The following is a 26,008-nucleotide window of genomic DNA, read 5'->3' as shown; positions in this document are numbered from 1 at the left end:
GTTTACTTATAGTAAAAAAATAAAAATAAAAAAAAAAGCTAGATAATTTTTTTTTATTTGTTGGTGATAATTATGGCTATATATATATAATATATAATATATATAATCATGTCTGTATAGAAACATATTTTGTGTGATCTATCACTTTGCAGTACTGTTCTTTCTCTCTGCGCCTGTTTGAAGCTGTTCAGAAACAACACGTCAACCATATGATATTCAGCTATTTTGTTTTGAAGGGTTAGGTATTGATTAATACTCTCTCCTTATCTCTTGGCGGGGGGAGGGGGCGTGGGGGGTTACAGTTTCACATGAAACCCTAAATGGAGCCTTTCATAAAGTACGTGGACACAAACATTGTGCATTCAAGGCCAAATTGTTTTCCATGAAAAACTGATAAAAAACGATCTGTTCATCACTAAGTAAACGTGAGTCATTATTTACATTTAGAAAATATTCCATTTGGTGGAGGGGGTAGGGGGAAAGACAGCCTATCCATGTCAGGGGCATTTGGCAGTTCCTCACTCTAATGCGAAGGCAAAAAAAAACATCCCTTTGTCCCATTGGCAGCGATTTATTAACCGTTCTGGGAGATTATTTCATAGCTGTCACCAAGGTTAGTGCTCACAGGAGCAAACAACGGCATTAAGGACCGCTCAGAGAGGGAATTCCCAGAATGTTTGTGGTCACTCTTCCGATGACCTCATCGTTAGCAACTCCTGATGCGTGTTCATGGAATTCGGTAAAGTACCTTTAGAAACAGGAGTTATTACACGTAGGTCCCCCGTGTCTAGGTTATGATAAAAACAACTTTATGTCCATTCCACTCTGTGATAATCTACTCTGTTGATGATTGTATTCAGTTTCCAGGAAATCGCATCCATGTCATTTTACACCGGGAGATGATGACTCATCCATCATAATTGAAATGACACACACACATGAAATTATGAGACCAGTCAACCTGGCAACATGTGAGTGTTTGCACAATGAGACATCACAGGAATTACGCACACTGCTTTCTGTATTCCGTGAGTCACAGTGTAGTGAGTAAGTAGAACATAAATATTAAGATACATTTGGACAAGCACACACAGAGAGAGGTAGCCGTGTTGTGTTCCGTGCAGCCTCTTTGCTATTCAAATGTGGATCTATACCAGGGGAGGCTGGCGGAGGTAGAAATCAGAGGACGGGCTCATTGTAATGCATGGAAGTTATTACAGTGAGCCTGTCCTCCGATTTCTGCCTCCACTGATCTATACTACCTTGTTCCTATCAATGTCAGCTAGCTTCCCAGTGGCTAGTCAGTGATGGCATTCCTGCTGGGGAAGGACTTAGTGATTAAAGCAGACAGGTGTTCTTGGTCCTGGGAGAAATAAAGGAAAGGAGTCATCGATGGCAACATGCAGCCGTCATGGAGGAACATCCATACAATAGATCATGGCACAGAGAAAACAGATAAAGGCTCCAGGGGGGAAACGGAAAAAAATAAATAGTCAGATCCATAGGGAAGAAATCTTTGACCGGTCTGGATGCTTAGCTGAAGTCCAGTCAGGTTGTGGGAAGATGTGAGTGTGTGTCTGGGGGGAGGATGCTTCTCATCCGCAGATAAGAGCTCTCTCAGTTGTGAGGCCCTCTTGTTAGGATGGTCTGTAGTGCTAGTGTTGGTTAGCATGTAGCCATTCGCCTGCTAGGTACTGCAGAAGTGTCCCCCAGGACACAAACTGATTGAATAAACAATATTTTTATCGATATTTCGGCATCGTTTTGCTGACATTAAACGTTTTGTATAGTAGCATCGAGGTGGGAAATTAGTTGGGTTTGCTTGCTGAGTGTGGTATGTGTGGTGTGCTGCCACAGTGGGCCTGTGTGTGTGTGTGTGTGTGTGTGTCTGTGTGTGTGTGTGTGTGTGTGTGTGTGTGTGTGTGTCTGGTGTGAGCCTGTCATGCTTAACTGTAGCGTGTCAGTATCCCTCACCCAGAGATATCACACGGCTGGTGAATTTGTCACCTTCACATCACAGTCACCACACCAGCATTAGTTGAATACTTGGTTAGTATTTCTTGACGATTAAGCACCTCGGCAAACCTTTCCTTTGGCTGTAAGCCAACGTGCAGTGAAATGCAGTCAGTTTTTTTTTGCAATGTTGTGAATTTATGATATGATTATTATAATTATTATTTGATTATAAGTAGGTTATGATAGATTTAGAGAAGTTAATGTACACTTTTACAGTTTTTTTTTATAAGGTATGATGTGAAAGTGTGTTTGGTGAGAGGGTCTCTTAGTCCGTGGGGGGGCTTGACTGGGTGGAGGGGGTGCAGGGGGGGTCGGGGCTGTACTGAGAATGACTGTGGCAGAACTAAAGGGTGATTTACTGTATTCACCAGTCAACCTGGTCTTTTCACTGAGGAACAGGCTAAACAGAAAGAGGAATAAACGTGGCTGCAGTTTTCCCAAGCATTTCTCAGATTCATTATGTGCATAACTTAGTTAATAGCATTCCTCACTTGTGCACTTCACGCCATGCCTACCCACCATGCACTGCAAAGGCTTTATATGCTCCTGGTGCTACGGAAGGGCTCAGAGTTAGGAGGGGGGAGGAGGGGAGGAGGGGAGAGAGGAGGAGGGGTGGGGAGAGGAGAGGAGAGGACGGGAGAGGACGGGAGAGGAGGGGAGAGGAGAGGAGAGGAGAGGAGGGGAGGAGAGGAGAGGAGAGGAGGTTGGGTGTAGTGGGTTGGGGGGGGCGGGGTAAAAAAAAAAGTCTGACATTAACACAGTTAGCTGTTTTTTTGGGGGGGGGGGGCTGGTTGTTATAGCCAAAACAGACAGGAACAGCAAGTACAAACAGAAAATGCACTTGGAAAAATAATCCACAGAACATAAAACACAGGGCACATAGTGTTTTTGAATATAAGCTTGTGGTGAAAAAAATGATTGTCGTAATAAAAGAGTCCCCACAGCAAACAGAGCTGATTAATTCAGCCCTCAACCCCCCAGCCCTGAACATGATTCTCCCCCCAAGCACAGGAGCACTTGGGCATGTTTAGCGCAAATGTAATTACGGCCTCGGTAAGCGGCCTGCTTTTAAAGAGCCCCTTCTTCCCGTCCCCCTACTTCAATACCTGATGATGTCATGGCCCTTTGTGAGGTCGCAGAAACTCTTCAAATCAACTGCCAGTCATGACCTTTTCTTTCAAAAGTTTTTTCTCCCCTTTTCCCTATTTCTTTCCTTTCTTTCTTTCGCCCTCTTTCTCTCTTTTTCTTGCTTCATAACTGAGGTCCCTTTTATGGGTTGATCAGACAGCCCCCTCCCATTGGCTCTGGCAGCCTTTGGAAGCATTTTATGAGAAATGCATGCCCCTGTTTAAACGTATTGATAGTCCTCATAGACCAACCGGTCTTTTGTCCCCACAGCTTGCTGAATTCTAAAAAGTTCCAGAACACAGGGAAAAAAGACCTTTTGCATACGCTATTGTGCTAATCTCATTGCCGCCAAACATATTTGACTTGAGACATATTGCAGTTTTAGGGACCGGGCGTGATTTGGGGGGATTTGAGAATATTTGCCATTTTATTGCCACCCTCAGTGGCAGAAAGGAATGTAATCTGGCAAACAAATGTTGTGACAGTCAGACATCTTGTCTGGACCGCTTTATAGCCCGTCTGCTCTGTTGGTACATGGTTACGCTATCACCCCCAAACAGTTAATACCACATGCCTCAGAGTCTTGGCGCTGTCACAGAGAGGAACAGAAACCCAACACATAGCATGAGAAGGACCCAAGTTTAACTGTGTGTGTTGCAGAGATGTGTTACGAGAGAGGAATGATACGTGTGCGTTGTGAACATCACCATGTTGTGTGTTTGCACTGCTGCTGCCAGTACCAGTGATCTCTATGGGGACCATCTCCTTGTTACGCAGTTTAACGTACCACCCCGGTGTCATGTGCTCTCGCTGCGTGTCATACACTCCTCTTGGACAACAAAGAGTGAATAGGAAAGGGGTGGCACAAAGAAAATACATTTATGTTTGCCCCCCCCCCCCCACTGTGGACTTGTCAATGGTATGTATACAGTATAAGTCTAATTATGGCTGTCAGTGAGGGAGAAAGAGGGAGGCATTCATTTGTCCTGTCTGCCTGCTTTTCTCCCCCCTTCATCTCCCTGGTCCAAGTGATTACAGCACACTTATACGCCTAATTGGCCTTACTGCTTATTAGTGATACAATTATACGGGCCTTGGGATTCTCATGTGTTCAGCCATCTGTAGAGAGAGACACTATTCAAACCTATCCATAATTCAAACCATAGTTATTCTTCCGTGGGGAAGCTCGGGTCCTTTTGTGTGGCGTTGTGTATGGTTCTTATCCCGGCTACCAGGCCCTATTCTCTCCTCTGTCTTTTGATCCCTCGTGCAAATTATCCACTCCCTGCAAATGATGGCATCACCACTTTACATGTATGGCCACTATTTCACATCCACATAATGATTCATGTGTCACATATTTTCAATTATGTAATGTCTGAGGAGAATGTAAAGGGTTTATATAGTGCAAGCCAAAAAGATTGGTGTTATATTCAATAAGGGTAAAGATTAAATTGTTTGTTTAATGCGTAAATGTTTCTGAAAGTTTAAAGGGATAGTTCATTAAAATCTAATTTCTGTTATAAACCACATACCTTCACTATAGTCTACACACCTAGACACCTTTCAAGTCACCATTCCAGTTATTTAGAAACTTGTGCCTCCACATTTTATGGGGATGGGGTCCACTCTGTGGTCAGAAATTAGATTTTAGAGTGAACTATCCTTTTAAATCCCACTGCTTTTGGAAAGCACAGATGATATGGGGGGTAGATTAGATTTTCTGTATTAGCAACCTTCTTTTGTAGCTGGCTGTGGTTGCTAACTCTTTCGTGCAGATGGTTTCATTGGGTGAACTATCCCTTTAATAAGGTTCAGTCCAGGACAATCCATTGGCTAGTGAATGATGTATGATGGGTACAGTACGTGTACAGTTGTACACAGTTGTATTTCAGCTATAATACAGTTACAACAATTGTAATGCAGTTCTAACAGTTGTAATACAGTTATTACAGTTGTAATACAGTTGTATTGATATAGGGAGTATAAGACCTGCCTGTTGCTGTGTAGGACGTCATCTGAGTGTCATCTGCTGTACACATGCAGGGCTGAGAGGCCAGGCTTAACCCCTACACTGTTCTCTCTCTCCCTCTCCCTCTCTCTCTCTCTCTCTCTTCCTCTCCCTCTCCCTCTCCCTCTCCCTCTCCCTCCCCACAAGGCCCAGTGTGCCTCTCTGCCCCCCCCCCCGTCACCACGCCGCAGGCGGTGAAAAAACACATGTGAACCCCCCATGTGGTCACCATGTACGCAGTGGTGGATCTGAAGTGAAGTCATCCGGTTTTGGAAGGGACTGCCTCGGCACCCGAAACCAAATCACCAGACATAAACATGACCTCTCCCTCTAACCACCTCTCCAGAGTTTGTGCTAGCATGTCAGGTTTGATGTGGAGCCGCACGCGCTGCTCGCCAGTGTCTGTTTCACTGACTAAACAGATTTGGAGAGTGTTTCGTCGGGTGTGTTTTTGTGTTGTTCTATGTTCTGTGTGTTTTGTAGTGAAAAAAACTGTTTTTTTTTTCTTCATAATCCATTTTGTGTGGCTCCCCAAAAAAAGCATTTGTCATGATTGAGTAGAAGAACAGCTGACCACATCATAAACCAGGTGACTCACTTCCTTTATTCCCATTGAAGAGAACATGTGTCAGAGTGGCGGGGGGGGGTGGGGTGGGGGGGGGGGGGGGGGTTCATCTCACCTCCGGGGGTGTTGAACTTTGATGAATGTGATGAATGCATGAAAGCAGTTATATTAGAGTGCGCAGTTACCGGAACTTGATTATCTCTGGCCCATATCTCTATACCAGGGGGCTGTCTGTCTGTCTGTCTGTCCGTCTGTCTGGGGTCTTTCTCAGCTGTAATAAGCTCTGATAGGCCCTAATGACAAGGCAGACACCTCTGTTCCTGATGCCATTATCAAAAGTGGCCTCATGAATCAGGCCGCGGCCGTGACAGGGATGTGTGATGACAGGATGGGCCAGTGATGAGAGGCTGCAGAGGAGGGCAGGGTGGAGAGGTGGAGGAAGGGATGGTAGGAGGGAGGAAGAGGCTCTGGGGAGGGGTTAGGGGTGGGGTCTCAGGGGGTGTGGTGGAGAGCAGAGGAACAGCCCACTTGTCAGTTCTCATGCTCTACTCTGCTCTGCTCCTCCTCCCCCTCCTCCTCTCTGTCCTCCCCTCCTCTCCCCTCCTCTCCCCTCCTCTCCTCTCCTCTCCTCTCCTCTCTGTCCTCCCCTCCTCTCCTCTCCTCTCCTCTCCTCTCCTCTCCTCTCCTCACTCCATTCCAGGAGGAGCTTTAATCTGGACCACATTCATTCCTCTGTAAATAAGCTTACATATTGTTAGAATGCTGCCATAATTTATAATGACTGTAAAGCACTGATTCATGCAAATATTGCTTCCTGTCTTACCACAGTGGTCATGTTTCATGTACAGTCATATCCTTAAGCTATATTAGACACATTACTCAAGTTTCTGTTATTTTCCATTCTTCCGCGTGTTCTTATGCAATCAGAACATCAGTCAACTGACGGTAAATAAAATATGAACATGAGTTATTTTTTTTAAATTGGGTGATTTCATGCCAGTGATTTCATGTGTTGCCTAACTCAAAGACATGCTTGAATTGCTCCTGAGGAAGTTAGCAACAGTGAGCTGAATGTCCCCCTCAGTTGCACTGGAGGAAGGGGCTGAGTTTACGCTCTTGCGGATTAACATGTTTGGAAATTCTAACTCTCTCCATCTGACATCTTTGTGCGAGAAGAAAGGGGGAGAACCTTTGACAACGGCATTTTTCACATGATCAGGGTGAAAGAGAAAGTGCCTTTGAAAGGCAGTGAAGCCCAGGAAAATTGTTTGTTGACCACACAACAAGCATCGTATTGCGGCTGTCAGGCCGAGCTCTGGCATGAGGAATTCCTTTGGGAAACAGATTAATAGTTCATTTTCATGGCAGTCGCGCTGAGAGAGGGAGAGAGAGAGAGAAAAAAAAAATAAAGAGACAAAAAACGGGTTTCACTGAAATGTACCTCTTGTCAGCTTCATTTTCTAAACATTTTTTCCCACCTATGAATATGGCTCCTGATGCCTCCTGACTGTGTCTTGGTCGCCCCGTGTGCTAATGCTTTGCTTCAGGATAAAGAGTAATAACACTAGAGAGCGTTTCCACTGAGTTTGCTCCCACATAGACGTTTTGTTTTTGTATCTTGACTATGTCATCCGGAATGCAGCCTCCGTTATGAGGACGTCTGCAGGATTGTGTTTGTCTCTCTCCTTATCATTTATTTTTGGAATTGCTGCAGAAACAAAAGCCTTCCTTTTTGGAATCTTTTTTGCATAACTTGAATAGTAAGGAATTAGCATGGACACAGAAACATGTTTGGCCAGGCCGGGATGACCCACGAGAGCCTCTGTGGTCCGGCTTTTCTAATTGAAAATAATAATAAAAATAGATTAAAAAAGATTTCAAAATAGTTGATTTTGCAAAAATAGGGAGAAACAAAACAAGAATATAAATGTGATTATGTGTTCACTATCTACTTTGTCCTTGAAAGACACTGCCCTGCACATTCTGTAGAAGTTCTACTAAGTATTCATTCCCAGAAACAACATTACTTCTTATTTGTTGGAAGTGTCGCATTTTATTGCCTCGGAACGCATTCAACGAATACTAACAAATTACATTCTGAGGCACAGTAGGTAGGCCTGAAGGTAAGTTGGGCGAACTTTTGTCTTTTCACAACTTTAAAACCAATAATTGCTTTAAGTGAACATATCAATCAGAGACTTTGCCATTTACAGTGCATTATCTCCCACATTAGCCATGCTGATTTATGTGTGAGTGCAGATAACAGCACTGTAAATACACGTGTGTATGTGTGTGTGAGTGTGTGTGTGTGTGTGTGTGTGTGTGTTTGTGTTTGTCTGTGTGTGTGTCTGTGTGTGTGTGTGTGTGTGTGTCTATGCGTGCAGCCAGACAGAGGCCTTCTCCTCCTCTGTGGCTCCATGGATCCGGGGGTCTTTAATGGGGTATGATGTTGCCGCAGCCTCAAAATGAGCCTTGTAAAGGAGTGACATTATCAATCACGCCCCTGCGAGTGGGACGGCCTCCAAACACCTGTGTTTTTAACGGCACGCTTACTTTTTCATGGGTGTGGGGATAAATCACGGCATGGCACTGCTCTGCCGCGCTACGTCTGGCCCCGTCGTTGAGGCAGAGCGCTCCATCACATTTTATACTGTGTTAATAATGTCAGCTGTGTGTGTGTGTGTGTGTGTGTGTGTGTGTGTGTGTGAGAGGCAGAGGGCCCTGCCTGCATTCATCACCAGTGGGGAGGTAGGGGACGGGACGGGGACAGGGTGGCGGGACAGGAGACGGGCGCCTCTCCATTGAGCTTTCTGTCATTCCTCCACAGACACAGACACAGACGGCTAGGATCTATATAAGCTCCGTGCGACGCGGCGCACAATCTGTCTGCAGGCTCTGGCTGGGAAATCTGCTCTCAAAAGCACTAAATTCAGGCCCCAGGAAACATTCATCAGGACATATGTTTTTACCCCCCCTCCCCTCTTACAAAGGCTGGGGGGGGTTGATGGTTGATGGGAATCATTCAAATTCAATTCAGTTAGCCTGAATCTGTAATATAAATAAATATTTAATAAGTGATAATTGTTTTGAATATTTCTTTTTCATTCATGAATAAAATTAAAGTGTCTGCACACCTGATATTGTAACTGCAGCTGCAAGCAGAGTCGAAAAATATATGAAACTGTAAAAAAAAAAAAAAAAAATCCATGCAACGTTGCTTATTTGGATAAATAAAGGCGGTGATTTTTCGGCAAGTAAGCAGTGTTGCATGGCATTTTTCATATCAGTTTCATAGAACGACTGTCAAAAATAAGAGTCTGTTACCGTGATTTGATTTCGGGAATTCAGATTATAAGAATAAATCCCTTCACAAACAGTGGCCAGTCCGTTTAAGTCCCACTCCTTTCTGTCTCAGGAATAAGACAAACAATGAGGCTTAGTTCATAGGCGACACCTTCCACTAAGACTCATCCTATTTGGACTTCCAGGAAAATGCCCTTACATAGGCATGTTGCCAAGCACAAGTGGCCCCCTGAATTTCTTTTATTAAGTACATTGAAATAGGCAGTATTCCCATGCTACATGATGTGACAATATCTGAACTCACTAATCTATCAGTACAGAGAAATGTACAGTGTGTGTGAGATTTATATTTTAATTATACTGTAGTAAATTCTATACCACGAATGGTCAATTAATTATAAATTGGTTATATTGCTTGCATTACCCCTAGTACACAGACATCTTCCTCTTGAAACACTGCTGACATTATGACTAATTTCACATCCGTAAAATCAAAAAACATAATACACAACATAAATCATCTAGCGTGAACAGCAGGGCAGCGCAGACGGGCACTGTACAATTATCAGGAGGTCGCCCAGCGATAGCATGTAATCCACAGGCACCCATCTCTACAGGAACTTAAAGACTTTGACCCTTTGCACTCCCCTGCAATGTGGTTAATGCAGATTACAATGGTCTAACTACTGAGGGGTTTGACACAGCTGTTCAGTGCTCTCCTTCTCCCACTCCCACTCCCTCTTCCATCTCGGGCTGTAATTTACCACGGGAAGCTTTTAAGCAAAGTCAATAGAAATCGGAAGGAAACTTTGTTAAAGGGGGGGAAAAAATCAAAATAATAATTAAGAAAAATATAGCCCTTCTTGGACCTGCATGACTCCGCTGCAGAGGGGTGTGGTGGAGGGGGGGGGGGGGGGGGTTGAGTTGGGGTGAGGTGGAGTGAGAGGCAGGGGGGTGAGGTAGGATGTGAGGTGAGGTGGGGTGAGGCGTAGAGGGGTGAGGTGGAGTGGAGGTGAGGGGAGGGGAGGGGGGTGATTGTGTTGAGAGGAATCAAACAAGACAGCTCACTTCATCAGACCAGGCTTAGCACCTTCACATCCGTCTGTCCTCTGCCAAAGCTCTTAGTCAGGAGATCTAGGGGGATCAACCGCCACACGGACATGGGAATGTATGACCACATGCAGGGTCACACTTTATGATTTCATGCAAATGGTGTCTAAGGATGATGTAAATATCAATCAACCAATATATCTGTCAAATATATTTGTATAGCGCTTTTTTATTTTTTATTTTTATTAAGTTTTGTCACAGCATGTTTAACAACTGCCAAATATAAGAAACATAAGATACACAGTTTCATTCTGAATGATTCTAACTCTTTCAACCTTTAACCAACGGTTACTTTTAGTCGTTGGTTTGGACCGTTAGAATAATGGGGTGGATTGGCTGTGAAGGGTTATTTTTGGACAGTATCCATGTGCTCTGAGTTTTAAGGCTGGGGGATTTATTATGCGTTGTCAGTGAATCGCTCTGTGTATTGAATATATTCTCTCTAAACTAATTGACTAGTATGGTGAGGGGCTGAATTAGGCAAATGGGCACAGGATGTGAGGTTGGACTTGATTTATTACTTTGCAACTTGAATCAATGGCTCGGTCCCCCAAAACCATTGCGTTTCCCCAGCTGAAATCATTGTTATGCCCAAGAAAAGAGAGATTATGCGGGCTTAATGAGTTTCACTAGTTGAATGTGTTTGCGCGCCATTCAGGGCCGAAATCATATTTAATGGCTGACACTCAGTTCATGGCAGGTCCCTCTTTTTCTTCGTGGCAGGTCACCTCTGTCACCGAGCAGGCCTTTGAGAGGGGAGGGCCACAGATAGGGCCTTACACTCCTGAAAAGGGGAACACAAACGCTGTGCATGAGAAATGAAATGTGGAAGAAAAGCAAGTTGATTTGCACACAGCTCAGCGGCTCAGCTCTGGCCTACAGGCCTGACCTGTTCTTGTTCACGTCCCAGTCTGGGACAGTCTCACTGCCTTCACCCAGACCTTTGTTTCTGTCACTGAAGAAGAGTGCTCATTTCACTTCCAGCACAACGGCGTAGTTGCCTTGGCGTCTAGTAGGTGAAAAATGCTGCAGATCTGTAATAAATTTAGATGGGCCATGCCCCTTTTTCTTATTTTTTTCCCCTCGGCGAAGCTGTCGCTTGTCCCGGTGTCTCAAGCTAAGCCCACAGTTATATTTTCACAACTGCTACTGCATTCATTTGCAAATCAACCCCCCCTCGCTTCTTAATTCCCGGACTCTGGGCTAATAAAGAAAGAAAGCAGAGGAGAGCAAACATTTGGCTTTGGTCCTAAAGGCTGCCCCAAACATTTTTTTGACCCTAGTCTTTCTTCCGTTTCAGTTTGTATTTCCTTGGGCCACTGCACACACATCCTCTACTGTGAAACGTGTAGAGCCATCTCTCGGAATTAAACACCCCTCTTTCAGCAGTCAGAGCATCACACACATTCACAATGGCAGACCGAACACGTAACCAGAACAGAATGCACATTACCTCAGATTCAGGGGGAGGCTGGTGGAGGTAGAAATCGGAGAATGGGCTCATTGTAATGCATGGAGCGGAATCATGAATGGTATCAAACGTTTGATACCTTTCCTCTTGATAGCATTCCTCATTTCGTTCCATGTATTACAATGAGCCCGTCCTCCCATTTCTACCTCCACCAGCCTCCCCTGCACAGGCTGAATCAGTCTTGTGGAGTGATTTGCTTCCTGATGCATTGACATATCGTTCTATACTTTTCATTTCGTGGAACTGACATTTTCCAGTACTGTAGGTACCAAACACACAGAAGCCATGGCCACCTTTTAAAGGCTGCTCCTAGCACCTAGCCATCATTTGAGCAAAGATGCGTCTCTGATATTGAATATTGCAGTTTTCATGTGATCACATATTTTCAGCTCATCTTGAGAATCTTGTATTCGTATTAAGGCTGAGGTATGAGGTTCCTTTGCGGCATTGATTACCCTGACCACCATAATTGGATCCTCGTCAATAGTAATATTCTGTGCATTAAGTGCGATACATTAGCATAGCCTGTTATGAGATTAACAGCCATTGGCTGATGAATGACAAAGGCCCATCCCTACTCGTTTCAGTTTAATAAGTGATGGACCTCCCTATTGATTATTCACTGCTAATATGCAATAGCCAAAATCAATAAGAAGCTCGGCTCTCATCTCAGCGTGAATCCAATTATTCTCAACCAAAAAATGAAGAAACAAATAACCTGATTTGCATTGAGGAATTACATGGTATAGATTCAGTGATAATTTGTCCCTTCATTTTTTTCGTCTGTAGACTACAGTCTGTTTAAATGACTACATATATCATACCAGAACAGAGGTTATCCACAATGGTGCTCTTCTAACTGGGGGCAATAAGACAGGACTAAAAGTGACCCACATAAAGAATGCAGGATTCCCGCATTCCTCTGTTGAGTTTCATAAGATCCTCTAAGTCTCTCTAATCACCTGGTTACACATAAGGCTATTTGGATTTTCAAATCATCTCTAGTGTGGGTGAGAGAGTGAGGGGGGGGGAGAGAGAGAGACAGAGACAGAGGGGAGAGAGAGGGAGCGAAAGAGAGAGAGAGAGAGAGACATCATTACTCTGTAATAAAGCATCCATATGGTGTAAATGTTGAGCTGGTGCAAATCCCCTCAGCTTAACTGCAGCATACCCTGGTGAGGAGGGTCAGGAGTAAATGCGCCTGACTTAAGCATATGTTTCCTTGTTCTCTCCCTTTTGTTGCAGGATGGCCGTAGAAAGGTATGGACAGCAGTAGAAAGGTATGGACAGCAGTAAGGTATGGACAGCAGTAGAAAGGTATGGGAGATAGTTGTAATGGCAGGAGTACTCAGGCAGAGGACTCAAATGCACGACTCAGAAACAATAACTTAAATCCAATAGAATAGTCTTATTTTCAAAAAGGTTTGGTACACAGGTAGGCAAGTCAGTGGGTAGGTAGATAATCCAGGAAGCGGGTAGGCAAAGCAGGGTTTGGTACACAGGTAAACAGTACAAAAAGGTAGGCAGATAAAAACCAAGAATCAGGACCGGAGATCAAACACAGGCGGGAAACACACAAGGGCAGGTGGTGAAGTGTCTGAAACGAGAGACAAGGTGAGAAAAACAAAATAAAACAGGAAACAATGAATTAATAACATGAATAAAGACAAACATAAACATAAGGAACAGGGTGAGACGTTACAGTACCCCCCCCCCCCCCCACTCTAGGGACGGCACCTGACGTTCTTGGTGGAGACCCAGGATCTTTCCTCAGGACCGTACCCCTCCCAGTCCACCAGGTACTGCCGTCCACTGCTGTGCCATCTGTTTGTACCGGGCCGAGGTCCTGCGAGGAGCACCTGCTGGGCCCGGGTTCCAGGTGTGGCGACACCAGCGAATGACGGGATGCTGACCTCCGCCTCCAGGTCAGGGAACAACAGGGGCTGATAACCAGAGGCATACTGGGAGGGGGGGAGACCAGAAGCAGAGCCCTGCAGGGTGTTGTGGGCATACTCAACCCAGATGAGAAAAAGAGCGATACGCAGTGGACGGCCCTCTCAGGACGGGCGGAGTAACAGCAAACCTGGAGCTCTCTCTCTCTCTCTCTCTCCTGGAGACGATTATCTGTCCTTATGGCCAAAGCGAAAAGGGAAACAGGAAACAATAAATGAATAATATGAACAAAGACAAACATAAGCTAAGGAACAGGGCGAGACATTACAGTAATGGTCATATTGTACAGGTCAGTAGAGGCTGGTGGAGGTAGAAATCAGAGTGGCTCATTGTAATGCATGGAATGGAATAAGGAATGGTATCAAACTGGTGTTTATCTTTACTTCTTGAATGGATCCCTATTTTATCTTTTTTTTAATTGTATTTCCAAATCATCTCAAAGTAACTTCAACCAAATCGTAGATCTCCACTATCCTTCCATACATTACTTTATGATGATTTGGGTGTGAATTTAATACATGACTTCTATTGTTATTTAGTTAAAAATACTATCACTTAGCGGTTAGTGACAGTTAGTGACACAGAACCAAAGTGTGGATTGAAATCCATCCTCGTCCATAGATTCCTTTCAGCGTGAGGAACCAAATATGGGATTTTGTAATTTGGGTGAAGTATCCCTTTATCACCTCCAAGTTAGCCTGCTATAAGTTATGGCCTCCTGCAAGCACTATGATAGATGCATCAGTGGTTCATTCTATACACAACATGTCGGCTTCCAAGCGAATATCATTACCTTACACACACACACACACACACACACACACACACACACACACACACACACATAACACACTCACACTCACACACGCTTACACCCACAGCCTGTCATGGTTACTTGCTCCCTGTGTTCACTCAGATACCATACAGGAGATTTGTCCCTAATCCTGCGCTCAGTGTGTCCATGTTCTTGACATGTCTGTTCTACAGTCTTAATGGTCATGCAGAGCTCCCCTGTGAAACCTTGGTCTCAGTGGGACACTGCATAAAGGTTTATTATTATTATTATTATTATTATTATTATTATTATTATTATTATTATTATTAATAATAATAATAATAATAATAATAATGCCATCTGAGAGGTGTCCAGCTTGGGCCTATGCCTAGGCCTATGCCTCCTTTAGTGCAACAAAAAAGATACGTTTATTCTCATGAAATACAAAGAATTCTGCTCTGAACTTTACAGGCCAAACTTTTCTTTTCTTCAACTCCTCACTTCATCTTGATACACTATTACACATAAGTTTAATTCTGCAGAAAGAAAAACCTTAATCACTGCGTTCGCTAAGCCCTTCAGATGAAAAAAAAAGAATTTAGAAAAAGAGCAAAACAGTGAACATTGTACTTTCTCTCACACCCCCACCCCTAAGTTTGAAGTTTTCGACTTTCCCGACCGAATGCTTTCGGGAGTAGACAGTAGTCATCCAGGTCCTTGAAGGCTCTGCCCTTAATTATAGAGCAGGTGTAATTACACCACCTTGACAGAGAGGAAAAACCAAATCCAGCCATTGTAAATTTAGATGGTTTCCTCTGATGATACCTGGGTTTCTACCAATGAGAAGTGCAAATAATCCCATCAAAGAGAACAATGCTTTCCACACCTGCCTTCTTGCACCTCTTGCCCAATTACGAGCTGCTAAACATTCGATCTGCCCGTCTGTCTCTATCCGCCCTTTCTGCACTTCCAGTCGGAGCGCTCGTCAGACTCCCTGGATTACAAGGTTCTATAACGCGTTCTCCTCCTAATGAGGAGCGAGGGGACGGAGGTGTAAAACCCGGGGGATGATTGCGTTCACCTTTTATACAGAGACTGATACAGTGTTACAGTGCATGGCACAGGAGGAAACACACACACACACACACACACACACACACACACACAAAGGCGCACAAACACACACACAGGCACAGGCATTTATATCAAGCTCATTTCGCGGATTTTCAAATAAATTCACTGTTAAGTTTTTCAAAGTCATGACACCGTTCAGAAGTTTGATCATTTCTGCTCAGTCTCATATTTGACCCGCTTATCCAACCTAACGTGCTTGCATTTTGAAACAGATTCAAACTTTGTATGATATCCTTTCCTTCATTCATAAGTGTGTGTTTCATATTTATCATAAGCTTGCTATTTTGCATATGAGGGGGAGCAGTGTTTGTGTTAATAAGTTGACCCCAGGGTTGAAAGGTTAAGCTCTCTTCCAGTTGAGTTGTCAGCACAGCAGGTCCTTTGTGTCTGGGGAGGCAGTCGGAGATGGAGCAGGGTGGGGGGTGGGGGCGGGGGCGGGGGGTGTAGCACAGGCTAAATGTGCCATTTGTAATGATCCCCCAGGCCAGCGTGGCGGCGTCCCCCCGGTCAAGTGTTCCTCAGATCTTGCAACCCATCCCCCCTCCCCCCACCCACACCCCAACCACTAAACACAGTGATCTCACCGCCTGCCCTGTCACACACACACACACACACACACACACACACACACACACACACACACACACACACACACGTTAACATGCCAACTCTGACCCAAACTGCTGACCCACAACACCGTCTTGAAAAATTGATTTTATTCAGTGAGCCTACCCTGGATAAAAAAAGGTTCAAAGAAAAACATAAATCTTAAAACTCAAGAAGTCATTGATGAAGAATACAGCCAGGCAGAGCATGTGTACAATGTGTTCCCGTCAACACCACCACTCCTCAATAAAGCTGCTAACACTAGTGTCCTTCCTCCCCTAGGTTATGGGTTATGGCAGCCCCTCCCTCCCAGACCACATTACTAGGAAGGAGTCTTTATGTTGGGCTGCATGAGAAAGGACTCGCCTGTGGCCCTGGTTGCACAATAATACCCCCCCCCCATACCCATGCATTGCGCTGGGAAGTGTGTGTGTGTGTGTGTGTGTGTGTGTGTGTGTGTGTGTGTGTGTGTGTGTGTGTGTGTGTGTGTGTGTGTGTGTCTGTGTGTGTGTGTGTGTGTGTGTGTGTGTGTGTGTGTGTGCAGATATAAGGGGGATGAGGAGTGAGAGAGGGAACAACAGAGAAGTGTGTTTTGTGCAAGAACACAACAAACCCTTTTCTCTTTAGCTACTGGGTCAAATTGACCCAGAACATCATTTATGTAACCAAAGTGTGCATTTCTTTCCCTTTTATTAAAATGTAATTTTTTTACGCCCACCTAGAGGGTTAGATCAAGGCTCATGCTGAGTTAAAGTTAAATTGCTAAGTTAAATAGTATTTCAATGATGTCAAACTCAATGGGTCAATTTGACCCGCAAACCCACATGTGCTCATGTGATGACACAGTCCTTAGTTTAAGGCCAAAACACTTTTCCAAAACACTTTTTTTCATGTTAGCAGGGAGGTGTGCCCCTTTTCTGTCGAATCAGGTAATTTCTTGAAACATTTCTTTCCATTTCGGGGACCTGTTTTTGGCTGGTGAGCGCTTATTTTAGAACTAGTGGCTGAAAATATATTTAAAAATGTTTTTTTTTCTTTAAAAAAAAACAAAAACATATAGATAGAAAACATCATAGAATAAGAAGGAATGTACAAGGGACTTTTATTTCTTAACTTTGTCAATGTCTTTGGTGTTGTTAGTGTCTCCCTGTGTAGCCTAGCCTGCAGGCCTCTGTGTGATCCTCATGTCCTCTGATACATTACCTATGGGTCATTAGTCGCCTGCTCGGAGTTAAGGCCTGCTTTTATTGACTTCACTTTCACGCCTTTGTGTTTGAAGTGAGCGCCGTTGTCATTTCCTGCTCTGCCGTCCTGCCGCTCATGACGTGTGTAATTAGGTAAGAGGCGGACGGTCCCGCGGAATAGCCCGGCCAGGCTACTGATGTCTAACACTCACGCCCAGACAAAACGCCTCATTGACACAGTTAAGGTTCATTGCCAGTACAATTACCCGCAGGATATGCACATCACCTACCTTCACAGGGACAAAGTGCATCTGAACATTTTTGTGTTTTATGTTATGCATGTTTCATATTTCAGTTTGGCTGTCAACACTGTCCTAGGTGGATTTCACTACAATGGCAGAAGGGCTTCCTTCTATTCTTCACTTGGCTTTTAACTTTTTGCAGGCTTTTGCAGTGTGTGTGTGTGTGTGTGTGGGGGGGGGGGGGTTGCCTGTGTGTGTGTGTGTGTCTCTGTGTGTGAGCGTGCATGTGTGCATTTGTGCCCCTGTGTGTGTGTGCCCCTGTGTGTGTGTATGCATGTGTGTGTGTATGTGTGTGTGGGTGTTTTGCCTGTGTGTGTGTGTCTCTTTGTGAGCGTGCGTGCGTGCTCCAATGTGTGAGCCCCTGTGTGTGTGTGTGTGTGTGTGTGTGTGTGTGTGTGTGTGTGTGTGTGTGCGCATGCATGTGTGTGTGTGTGTGTGTGTGTGTGTGTTTATATTGTGGGTGGTGAAGGTTAAAACAATTAGGCTGTGTAGATCACGGTCAGCACACGTTTCAGATGTGTTAACCCCTCCACGCTCCTCTCCATTTCACAACAGAGCGGAAGTTGTTAGCCGGAACACGGTTAATATTGAGTGCAATAATTACACAATCTGGCCCATTACAAAAAAAACTTGACTTTTTAACCTGCAGTATCTCTTCCCCTCTCAGAGTATGATTAATGAAAGACTCTGGCACATTAATTTCATAGCTCTATGAATTTACTGCCAGGGCCTGAGGCTTAAAGAACCTTTTCAAACAAGGGTCAAAGTAAAGGACTTAAGTGGGTCAGGGTTGTATGTCACAGCTGGATGTATGGCACTGGGATCTTGGAGAACTTTATGGGCCTGTTGTGGGGTTGATAATGTGCCTTTTGGGAGTATATTGAACTGCCATGGTAAGATTCAGTCATAGAAAGCAGTATTATCTTGTTTTGTCTTTCTTATCTGTTTGTTTATCAGGAAATATGCAGTCCTATCTGATAGGAGTGGTGTGTGTGTGTGTGTGTGTGTGTCTCTGTGTGTGTGTCTCTGTGTGTGTCTCTGTGTGTGTTTATGGGGCATATCACTTTAAAGAAGAATTCCAAATGTTTCCATGAAATCAACTCATTGTAAAATACATTTACAAGTGCACACCGGCGTAAAAACACACACTCACGTTCGTGGAAACAAGGCTATGCTGTTTCATAGTTTAATAGCTCATTGTGTCTGTGTCAGCCAGAAGCTGGTGTGTGTAACTGTTTCTGTCATGGCTGACAATTTGATAGTTTTTCACACTTAGTTTGCCAAGGCTACCCATTTTTCTTAGCTCAATTTCCGCGCCATGCCTAGGGCAAGCCAACTGCGGTTTACAAATTTTGAGACTTAATCCCTGAGTTTCGGACTGCAAGCCCTTATAGTGTGGTGTTCAACAAGCATTTCAGTGTTCATGAGGTGAAGTGAGCTTCACCAGGCCACTGTAGCTCTTCCGTGTGAACATGGGCAACAGCTCAGTACAGATTCACTGATGACCCGTGAAAGCAATTTTGACATACATCCACATCATATAAAGTGGAACTACTCAATAGCAACTCTTTGTTGATGCTACTGTAGCAGCCATTAGCTATGCAAGTCAGCTCCTCATGGGAAATTATTGGCTTTTAGGCCAGATTCTTTAGTTTGCTCATGTAAATCAAACTGAGTCTTCCAATGGAATCAACTCATGGACTACACAGACATTTGAGATGAGCTGCAAGTCAGAATTGTGGCCTACGAGCACTAGAACATGAAGGTTACATTTTTTTCTGATTTGTCTGCAAGCCTCTGTGCCTGTGTAGCTTTTTCAGAAATGATATTATCCGATGCAGAAAACAGAGCAAATTATCACATGTCCCTCAAACATTTAAAAGAAATAGAATAAATTGAAGATAAACAATGTCAAAAGTTGGATACATTTGTGTGTTTTCTCATGCTTCTGTTCTTCCTGGTTATTATAACTGTTACAGACCATGTTTGCCATCTTTCCTGGGTGTCAGCCAGCAGAGTTATTTTGTTTACAATACCCAAAGCACCATCTTGTTCGCTCCTATTAGCAGGCTCAGGGTCGGATGTTCCTGAGATGCACTCTCCCTGCCGTTCCCACATGTGAAACCATTTGTGGACATTACTCCTTTTTATTTGTCTGATTCAGACGTGGGATTCGTGGCAAAGGGGGGGGGGGGGTGTGGATTTATGATGTTTTTTTCCCCGATATGTCCTGAACTATGTGTGCTGCAAAATAAATATTAATCTATGCGCAGACTTTGTTCCCAGCCGTCCTCTGCGGGGCTGCGTGGTGCGGTTGGTCGTGGGTTTCTGGAGCTCGCCCAGCTCCGGCCCCATTATCTCTCTCTGTGTCTTTGTATGTGCTGATTTATTTCAACAGTGTTCCCTTGGCCAAGCGCTCGCTGCCTCCTCTTTGTCAGCTCCTGTGTGAACGCAGAAGCCTTTGACCACCTTTGACAGTGTGAATATTTTAGCTCCTTTTAATATGCAGCCTGAACTTTTTATGTGAAGATGAGAGCAAGAAAGGGGGTGGGTGGGTGGGGTGGAAAGAGAGAGAGAGAGAGAGAGAGAGAGAGAGGAGAGGAGAGAAAGAGTAAAAAGGTTCCCATGTGTATGCGTCAATGTCATGAAGCAGCATGCTGAAGTTTGATTGGCCTCCAAGCTCAGATTTACTCTTGATTGGACTTGCATAAATGCATCTACTTGTCACATCATGTCAATACTGCATGATGTTTTGCTTCTCTGCAAAATTGCATTCAGTCTGCGATACTCCATGATATAACAACAACAAGTGGCTTAGGCCTGTCTGGTAACCGGTTAGCCTCTGTTGCTGCTATCTCTCCCAACACAGTGCAGATTGCACTTTCTCACACAGGAGGTTAAGCTGTTCTCATGTTACAGTTTCATGAGAGGAACATTTTTGTTATTTGTGATGAATTCTTTTGCGGGCACAAACACTTTTACATGCAGAACTGTTTACTGGACATTCTCTTCTCTCTCCAGGATAACATTAGGCTTCTCAGTAGAAACAGGTGTCCCAGGTAAAGCGGTGTCAGTTGGCACTCAACTCCTCACACAATAGAAAGAGTTTGAATTTTCTGGTGTTCTGTTTCATCGCATGTTATAGTAAAGTGATTGCATCATGAACAAAGAATACCATGACAACGAAGTTGTCTGGGGACAAACATAGCATGTTTGTATTGGAAACTCCATAGTCTGGTAAATAAAGTTATTTTAGGTGTTTCTTTAACGTGATAAAATATTTGTATTTGATGTTCGAGACATGTACTGTGTTACAGCGCTGTGCGCTTGTTTAGGTGTCTCCTGTGACCTTCCACTTTACCGGTGGATTCCAAAAGAAGATCTGAAAGAATGTCAGCTCCGGAAGATATGTTCACAGTTTAATCTGGTGTCAGGGTATCAGAATAATTCTATTATGTGATTAGGTTGTTGTTTACTGATTGGATTTGACGGTTGACGTCAACTGTATAACCAATCAACCTTAAGTCAAGTCTCCTTTTTCCATGAGAAGTATGTGAGACAACAGAATTTTCCAAAGATCTAATGGACGTATAAGTTGTTTCATTCTATAGGATGATGAGATCTGAGGTGTAGATTATGTGTATTTTAAGAGCTTTGGTACGCATAAATATTCTGTCCTACATTGACTACATGTAATTATAGCCTCATGACTTTCAGATAACACGCCTACAGTACATGTTGTTGGAATCTGAAATGTTGACATACCGCAGTGAACGACAAATATTGAAGCATCTTGCTTTGATAAAAATTTCCCCAATTCTAGGTAAACCTTTCAAATCCAAAAATTGACAACAAACAAAAAAAAAGTTCCAAGAAAACATTTTTTGATGAACTTTGACCATGCAAATACACGTACAGTGCACCCCTGCTGAAAGGAATCAAGGTCCAATAATGAGGGATCTAATCTTTGATTTCTAGGAACGATTGATGTTCCCGGTAAAGAGCCGTGAGAGGCTTGTAGTGTCTGCGTCCTGGGCCTGCAATCTCCACCAGCCATTATTCTGACCTTGTTTGCTCAGCCTTGCCGACATATGTTTCACGACTTGAGACGTTTCTATTTTAATCTGCTCAACTGTTTAAGATGTGGACACAGTCACTGTTTGGCTTTATTAATCCAGCTGGTGTTTTCTGATGAGATGTGTGGGTCCTCCCACCCCTCTCCCCCCCGTCTTTTCTGTCCCTTCGTCCCCAAAGCTCCGGTTTTTGTCCATGATTGCAATAAGCAGAGGGATTTATCATTCAAGACACTCAAACTGACCTGGGAGCTACAGGAGGCAGAGGTTGTGTTTCGTAGGCCAGAGGGTTTACATGGCGGGTTTCTGTGGTGCAGAGAGAGATGATTGTTAACCACAGTGGATCAGAATGGGATCGTTATTCAAGCCTTTTGCCCCACTTTGGTGGGGAGTGTAAACATTAACTCGTGTTACTGTATTTGTTGGTCCTGTCAGTGTGTGTTTCCATTGGTGGATATAAGAGAAGGGTGGACAGACAGCCACTTAAACAGACAGACAGACAGACAAACACACAGCCAACCAGACACCCAGACAGACACACAGACACACAGCCAACTAGACAGTCAGACAGACAGAGACACAGCCATTCATCCATCCATCCATCCATCCAGACAGACAGACAGACAGACAGACAGCTATTCATCAAAACAGACAGATGGACAGACAGACTGACAGCTATTCATCAAGACAGACAGACAGACAGACAGACAGGGGACGTGTGCGGCGTCGGCAGTGTGGCAGGGCAGTGGAGCGGTGAGGCCCTCCCACCCCCGCTGATCACAACAGGGGATTAATTATGTCAGCATAATAAGTACAAATGGTGATCTGAACACGGAATTAGCCCCCTGAGCCGCGGCCTCTGCAGCGCCGGAGAGAGAGAGGGGGAGACCCGCCAATTTGTCCCACTCTGTCTGCACAGACATGGGGCTGGCGGATAGGGCGGGGTGGCTGGGTGGCTGGGGTTAGCCCGGCCTGTCATCTCTGTTATGATTTGCATGGGTGTCAACCTCAGTGGCAGCAGGACAAGGCCTTGCTGGGTTGGAGGCCTCTCTGGTACTGAAAGACCATTCATTACCAGCAGCCTGCCCTTGCCACAGACTTCTAGCCCCAGCCCCAGCACCAGTCTTCTAGCCGTAGTCTTCTAGCCCCAGCCCTAGCCCCTGCCCCAGTCTTATAGCCCTAGCACCAGCCCCAGACCCAGAACCAGCACCAGCTCTGCCCCAGTGTTATAGCCCTAGCACCAGCCCCAGACCCAGAACCAGCACCAGCTCGAGTGGCGCATCTTGATTATTCTCCGGTTCCTGTTTTACATATCACTTTCACTTCTGTTTAAATGTCTCGTCACTAGCCAGAGAGTCTAGCCACAGCTGTAGACTTTGTATACAATCATGCAGTCTAAATGCAGTGGATTCCACTTCCTTAGAGCAGATGAATGAGACAGCCATCCGACCAACCCCTGTCTCTCTCTCTCTCTCTCTCTCTCTCTCTCTCTATCTCTCTCTCTTTCTCTTTCTGTCTGTCTGTCTCTCTCACTCTCTCTCTCTCTCTCTCTCTCTCTCTGTCTGTCTGTCTCTCTCTCTCTCTCTGTCTCTCTCTCTCTCTCTCTCTCTCTCTCTCTCTCTCTCTCTCAGGTCATGCTGCCCTGGGACTCAGCCCAAGGCAGGACGACCAGTAGAAAACAGAGTGCATCCTCAGCGTCCTCCCTGTGATAATAGTCCCTGTGCTCGCTGGCACTGTGCCCTGGGCGCTTCCCTCCACCGGCTCTTCTTATGCCACACATTCCCACACAAGAATGAAAACATCCCCAGAACTCTGTGTGCTTGAGTGGGAAACCCAGAGCTCACAGGGCAGGGAAGACTGGATGTACCGGAGCTGTTTAGCTTACTACCATAGTCATAACCACCCACGGATAAAAAAAAAACAATGGTGACAACATATCATTCTTTGTATTTCTTTCCCCCCCCTGCATGTTTTTTTTATACCACTTTTCTGTTTGTATGTGTGCAAGTAAACAAATTATATAAAAAAATATTAGAAAGTAATAATTTTATCCATGTTGCAGTAAAAGCAGTACATCAGTAAAGGAGGGACACACTACTATAGTCATACACGCGCGCGCGCACACACACACACACACACACACACACACACACACACGCATACACACCTTCCCCGAGACACACGTCAGCATATGTACAGTAGGAGAGCTGGCTGGGCCTATGTGAATAGAGTAACAGTCTATGAAGGTTGTCGTGGCGGGCCCAGATAATGATTCCCTCTCTATCGGCTCGGCGGCCTGATGGGAGGTCATGTGACTCTTGTGGCCCATAAATCCCGCTGTAAGATGATGAGCGCTGTGTATGACTTATATCACTGAGGCGGTCAGTAAAGACAGCCGCTCGTAAACATGTGGCCTGGAGCCGCCTCGCCCACGCTGTCAATTTTCATTTTTCATCGGTTATTTGAGTGGGAGTGCTGAGTTATGTGTTCTTGGGAAAGAGCGTCTCGTTAAGACCTCTCTGGAGTACAGAACACCTCTCCTCTGCTTCCTTCATCCTGTCTGTATCTGTAGATGGGCATGGTGGAGAGTGGGTAAGCTTGGTGCACAGTACGGCTGTCTCTCAATTTAACAACAGCAAAAAAGAGGGACATTGGCGAATCATGAAATAATGTAATTATCGATATTTAGGTATCAAACATTCCTGTCAAAGTTAGCATAAATAAATTGCTACTTAACACTACTTAAAATTGTTATTTAGCAGGAGCTAAATAACTCTCTCTCTCTCTCTCTCTCTCTCTCTCTCCTAGGGGTCATGGTGGTGGGTGATGGGCTATTGTGGAGGTGATCAGGCTCGCTTGTTTTTGCTGGGGGGTGTCTGCTCTGCTCTCGTCTGGTCGAGTCTGAGAGCCCAGTGTGCTGCTAAGTGCCCTGGCTGGCCATAACTGATGACACGCCACTGACTCACTCCCCCCGCCCCCAGGTGAGTAAGGCTCCACGTCACTTACTGGAACACACACTGCCACTGCACAATGGAGACAGCACACACACACACACACACACACGCACACACACACACACACACACACACACACACGCACACACACACACCTCACAGGCTCTCACAAATGATTCGAAAGGGGGCTAAACCCCACCTTAAAAACACCCCAAAAATAGCATCCAATCGCAACTCAGGACCAGGTTTTTTTGGCCCAGTGTGAAAAGAAAGAGTAGAATAACACATGAACAGTCACGGCCAGTGCTGAAGCCTGGTCGAGGGCTGGTCATCCAGGAAGCTGCTGTACACACAGATCAGAGGTGATGTCAGCTGTCCCTGTTCCCTCCCCCTGAATATCTGCACTAATGAGAGGGCACTTACATAAACACCCAGGAAGCAGAGATGCATTCATGAACAGGTTGCAATATGAGAATAAGCAGTTCCTATTCACACTTCATGTCTTTCAATGGAATAGTTTCCGTGTTTGTATAATGTTAGTAAAAATGTATCACAAAAAAGAAAAAGTATGAATTACTGATTGTAGTAGTTATATTACTTATATAACCCTAACCCTAATCCTATATATATATATATATATATATATATATATATATATATATATATATATATATATATATACTTATATACTGTATATTATACATAGATATATACTGTATATTATATAAGTAAAATATTTTTGGAAGCTTTGCCCATTTAAAGATACACAGCTGCATATGTATATACAATTTGTTGCATCACAATGAGATTAAATCTATTGTAGATGGACTATCATTGAGACAAAAAGATATAAAAATGCCTTTTAAGCGAGATCCACCACTTCAACACAAAGGCACACATTGTGCTCCTATGAGCAAAAGCATACTGTACGGCCACTTCCTCTTATTGACGTTCTTGGCAAGTCTAATATTTACAGAACTGTTATGGGTTGACAACCTTCAATTACACTTGTCATAACAGCACCCATCCAAAAATGAGACAGGAAGAGAGGAGATGTGGAGGATGATGTCAGCTGGGTGCGGGAAGGGGGCACTCAGACGTGCGTAAACAGCTGTTATGGTTGGAATGGCTCCTTTTGTACCCCGCACACCACCACCTCCTCCCCCCGCCAGGGACAAAAGGGCCCTGAGTGATACAGCCCGAAACTCTATAGCTTATGAAATAGCATTTTCTGTTCAACTATCAATCTGTCCGCCTCGATGCTTTGAAGTCGATCTGCTTTTGATACAAAGCAGATCTCACCGAAAGAGAGATAGAGACAGAGAGAAGGGAGAGAGCTCTTTGCAATACATGTCTGAATTATTACAGGGATGTAAGTATGTAACCCTAGCCTGAGATGAGTGCTTTAAAGTCAGTGTAAGTG

This window comes from Argentina silus (assembly GCF_951799395.1).
Source record: "Argentina silus genome assembly, chromosome: 19".
Lineage (NCBI taxonomy): Eukaryota > Metazoa > Chordata > Actinopteri > Argentiniformes > Argentinidae > Argentina > Argentina silus.
The sequence above is the reverse complement of the archived record's forward strand: the minus strand, read 5'-3'. Positions refer to the sequence as shown.